The sequence below is a fragment of the Camelus bactrianus genome, chromosome 19, assembly GCF_048773025.1.
Source record: "Camelus bactrianus isolate YW-2024 breed Bactrian camel chromosome 19, ASM4877302v1, whole genome shotgun sequence".
Lineage (NCBI taxonomy): Eukaryota > Metazoa > Chordata > Mammalia > Artiodactyla > Camelidae > Camelus > Camelus bactrianus.
In genome coordinates, this window is record NC_133557.1 from 34,717,586 (window position 1) to 34,722,789 (window position 5,204).

The window sequence follows — 5,204 nt, forward strand, 5'->3', positions numbered from 1 at the left end:
GAGCCGTGGAGGGGCTTCAAACCTCCACTGAATCCTCCCCTTTTCTAAAGGCACAATTTATCTCTGTCTGTGAGAGGGGGGGCTAATTTAGAGAACAGTTCGACCCCCCCCCCAAAGTAATTGTGCTCGTGTTCTGGGCTGTCTCTCTCGAGGGAAGAATCTGGATGGTTCTGGAAGCAAGAGGTTCACTCTGGGAAAGTAACCACCAACATCAGCCTCTCCACGTCCCCGCCTGAGAACAGCAAGGAAAAAGTCCCTGCCCACGGCTGGGGTGCGGATCGTCACCAGGGACTGTGGCTTCTCCTGAGCAGCCTCGATGCTCCAGGGTCCATTTCCCACCTTGGGAAGCAGACTTCAATGCTCAAGAAGGCACCGCGGTGGGACCTGGGGCCTCCTCTGATGTGCAAAGTGCCCGGCAATCTGAGGCGGGAGGGCCCCTCACCTGATCTCACAGGCTGCCTGAGCACCCAGCACGTGCTCAGGGCCCCATTTCATGGATGAAGAAGCTGAGCCTGGGAAAGACCGAGAGCCGTGACCATCGTGGCAGAGACCAGCTCATCCTAGAAGCGATCCCGCTGGGGCTGGAGCCCAAACTGGCCCCAAAGGCGATTGTCTTCCACCCGCCGTGGGTCCCACCTCGCAGGCACAGGGGCAGCCAGGCCGGCAGAGTTGGGCCCCTCCTGCCTTGTGCTCTTTGAACCCTGGAACCAAGCTCATCTTGCACAAGCAGAGCTGTCCTGGTCACAGCGGCCCTCTGCCGGCATGGGGACACAGCCCAGACGTCAGCCTGCAGGTCCAGTGGGCCTGGGAGCTGGAGGAGACGGTGTGAGGCTTGGGGGCAGCTTTCTAGAACTGCTCAGCTTTGTCTGCAGACAGAAAAATGCCCTCTGCATGCTCCACAGTAGCCAACCTTACTTTTGTCTTGTTTTGTTTTTTCCCTTCTGTCTCCAGAAGAGCGTCTGTTCGACATAAAAGATAAAGAGTGAGTTCCGGGGAACCATGGGGGAGCCCTTCCTCAGCGGGGCCGTCTGCTCGTCCTTGCCCTTTGGAAAAATCAATGAGTTTGATTTTTGGACAGTCAGTTCCTTAAGCCTGAAAATATTCATTGGAACACCACGGGTGGACAAAGTCCACCCTCCCAGCCCTCATCGATTTCTCGGAAGCTGGCCAGATGTTGTCGCGATGCTGTAACAGGCCCCGGGGAAGTTCTGGGCTGAGGGCAGCACCCAGGAGCTTGAATGAACCAGCAGGGGTGGCTGCCAATGGGACACTTATTCTGAGCCGAGATTTTTTTTTTTTTTCTTTAAGGCAACATCCTCTTCTCAGAAACAAAAACAAATCCTATAAAGAAGATGTGGTATATGTATACAATGGAATACTACTCAGCGATAAAAATGAATAAAATAATGCCATTTACAACAACGTGGATGGACCTGGAGATCATCATTCTAAGTGAAGTCAGCCAGAAAGAGAAAGAAAAATACTGTATGATATCACTCATATGTGGAATCTAAAAAAAAAAAAAAAAAAAGGAAAGAAGGAAAGAAAGGAAAAAGAGGACACTAATGAGCTCACCTACAAAACAGAAACAGACTCGCAGACACAGTAAACAATCTTGTGGTTACCGGGGAAAGGGGGTGGGAAGGGATAAATTTGGGAGTTTAAGATTTGCAAAGGTTAGCCACTATATATAAAAGTAGATAACAAATTTCTCATGTAGAGCACAGGGAACTATATTCAATATCTTGTAATAACCTTTAATGAAAAAGAATATGAAAATGAGTATGTGTATGTTTTTGCATGACTGGGACATGGTGCTGTACACCAGAAACTGACACATTGTAACTGACTGCACTTCAAAAACAACAACAAAAGAATCCTGTAACAAAACCCACCCGGCCAGTAGGAGTCCAGTGAAGGCAGCTCCGTCATTTGGAACTTCATGACTTGTAACTTAACACACTGTCCTCAATTAAATGATAGAAAACCCCCAAGGGGGTCAGTTATGGAACCCACAGCTGCGTCGGCCTCCTCCGGGGGCTGCCAGGTTAGGAAGTGCGGTCAGTTTTGATGGAATAAAGGACTTCCCCCCAGGAAGTGAACCGGGAACGCCGGGGTCTGGGGCGTGCGTCTTGAAGGCTCCCTGCAGCCCAGCACTAACCCGGGGGAGTCAGGGGCAGTTTTACTCCTCACGGAGAAGGACTCAGGCTCCCCGGGGCCCGTCTCTGCCTCCTGCACGCTGACTTGCCAGCCTCTTTCCTTCAGCCAACAGCCTCAACTTTGTTCTCACCACATCATTTTCTGCTGTGGCCCAGACATGCCAATGGGACAGCAACATTCTTTTGATGAGAATCTGATGTCATCGTGGGGATTACAGGTATGTAACCTAACAGTTTCTGCTCACCAAGGACTCTAGGGGCAAAGAGGGAAGAAACGAGGAATTCGGGGGGGGAGAGGGGACCTGCTTTCACTGCGCTCCTCCTAACCCTTGGGCTTCACACAGGTTATTGCGGGTGAGTCCACCCAGGAGACAGCCCGCTGAGGGTTGTCACCCGACAGACAAAGGAAGGGAGGCTTAGGGAGGCTGACAAAGTTACTCAGGACCTCAAGACCGGAGCTGAAAAGCAAGCCGACTCGGGGGCCAAAGTCTAGAATCTCCACTGACGGCACCCGCTCTAAACGCGGAGCACCTGCAGCCCTCAGACCAGCTCCGAGGCCGCGGGCTGGCCGGGCGAGGCGTGCCGCCAGCCACCTGGCGTCGTGGGGGCAGGGAAGCGGGCCTCAAGGAGCCTGGGACAAAGCAGAACCGCACCGCCCAGGGCCTGGCCTCCCTCCCCAGCACGCAGGGCTCCCCTGGCCCAGGGACAAGGGACCGTCTGACGGGGGAGCCTCACAAGCCCCCGGGCCCCGGCCCCCAGCCCTCACCCGGCTATCACGGTATGCAGGGCTGACCTGCTCCCTGCGGCCTGCGCCGGGGCCGGCAGATGGTGTCCAGGCTGGTCCTGTGCCTCCGGCTGACAATCTCCCAGGGACAAGAGTAAACAGAGAGCTTGGGGCACCATATGTCCCTGACTCACCGCGCTGACCGCGGCCACCGCATCCTGCATGGCAGACGCCTCCTGGGCCAAGGGAGGAGGCGGGTGAGAGGAAGCCGCCTTCCAGTCAGAGGCAGGAGGACGCCGACCAGAGCCGCCCACGGGGGCCGTGCGTCCGCTGCCAGACCCTCGCCCACGGTTATTTTTAAAACCTGCTCTCTGTCGCTAGACGGCGTTCCACTTCGTTGGCCCCAGCGCAGCCTGGCCGCCGCCGGCCCTCAGGCCCAGCGCGTGGAATCGAAGCATCGCGTTCCTGTTCCATCTTCTTTGTTTACCGTCTGGAATTGCACCCCAGGCTGAGACGGAGCGACCCCAGCTTAGCTGAAAGACCTGTGTAGACTGGGACATGGCCTCCTGGTCAGATCTCTGCTTCTCCTGGCCCCTGAGCCCCCTGAGCAGCAGGGCCGGCGGTCAAGGCTGGAGGTGAGGGTCCTCGCGTGGGCTGCTCAGCGCCGAGGACGCTGCGGTCCTCCCAAGGAGGGGCACCTGGTGCGCACTAGGAAGCTGATGGCTCTTGAAACCTCTGTCACTGTTCCTCAGGTAACCGGAACGATGGGAGTCGTGGTCAAGGCCACAGTCTTCAGCATAGGGTCAGAGAAGGACTGAGCTGGCGTGAGCTGCCGATGGCGATGGGGCCCACCTCGGGCCGCGTGGCTGGCCATGTCCACATGAAGTTTTTCTTTTTTGGACCCAGAATATCTTATTTGTCGTCAATCTCTGCAAAGGCACATGGAAGCAACAAATGTACATCTGCTGGCCTTTTGGAATTTGTCTTACACGTTAACAAATACACTGTGTCACCACAGCAGTAAACTCAATGCACACTGTTCACAGGACACAGGCAGTCTGGGGTCAGAGAATCACCTGTGAGAAGTGCTCTCTGGGAGGAGTCGGGGTGGGGTGGTGAGCATCACCCGAGCCCCTGCCCTGGGCCCCGGGGGTGGGGGCGGCCTTCCACACTGCACGCCTCCAGGCCACAGCTGGATCACAGGACGGTTAAGAATGATCCAGAGTTTTAATAGCAGACCACACCTTCAGCGCTAACTCTCAGGGGCTTCTCAGCGTTCAAGGCTGTTTCTCAGTCCCTGTCCCTTCCAGTTCCAAAAAATGAGGGAGGTGGGTCTTACCGCCCAAGGCCAAAGGAACCGTCCCAGGATCGGCTGTGAACTGGACACGGAAGGAACTTGAACTTAGCCCGGCATCTCGGAGAGCTCCGAGGCTCTTCAGAAGTTCGTTCTTAGACAGAAGGGACCTTACAGCTACAGAAGACAGACCGGGGACTTAATGTGGATGCTTAAGGTGCTTTGAAAGCTTCCTGTTCAGGACAGCGGCTGACAGGCAGGGCCGGACGGAGCCGCCCACCGGACGACGCAGGAGAGCGTCCCCCAGCTCTGTGCTCCTCCCAGCCTCTGGCCCTGCTGGTCCCCGCATGGAGGACACAGAGGGTTCCCGACTTCCATTATGCTTTGTTTTTTTCTATAATCAACTCTGTAGCTTTTCTTTTTCTTTTCTTTTAAGGAGGAAGTAAATCCCTTTGATTTTTTCAAATTTCCCCAATTATCTGGTTTTTAGTTTTATCTACAGTATTTAAAACATGACTACATTGTGACAACATGTATTTTAAAAGGCGACATTTGAACTGTGTCGTAGAAGATGTGCTTGTAGGTCTCTGACTTATCAGAGAATCATGTTGAAACAGATGGTACCTCAAAAGTCATCCAAGTGCAGGCTAACCCTTTCACTTTATCAGTGGAGGAACTGAGGCTCAGAGAGGTTGAAAGTTGTTCGAAATTTACCAGTTCAGCTACTCTGAGCTGGAATTAAAAGGCAAATCTTCTGACCCTAAATCCACTGTGTAACTGCTCTTCTGAAGCTAAAATTCCAGCTCAGATTCAGGAACTGTGGTGACACGGGTCCACTTCGGAGTTTGCTGTTTACTCTTTATTTATTTATTTATTATTTAACATTTTTTCTTGAGTTATAGTCATTTTACAATGTTGTGTCAAATTCCAGTGAAGAGCACAATTTCTCAGTTATACATGAACGTACGTGTATTCATTGTCACATTTTTTTTTGCTGTGAGCTACCACAAGATCCTGTATATATTTC

At 53.3% G+C, this 5,204-nt stretch overlaps 1 long non-coding RNA gene across 1 annotated transcript; it reads left to right on the forward strand.

The window, feature by feature from the left end:
• The first annotated feature begins 636 nt into the window (after positions 1 to 636).
• Positions 637 to 4,647, forward strand: LOC141574092 (uncharacterized). The gene is made up of 2 exons (XR_012500756.1): positions 637 to 982; positions 1,309 to 4,647. It is a non-coding gene; the product is annotated as an uncharacterized LOC141574092 (long non-coding RNA).
• The last annotated feature ends 557 nt before the right edge of the window (positions 4,648 to 5,204 follow it).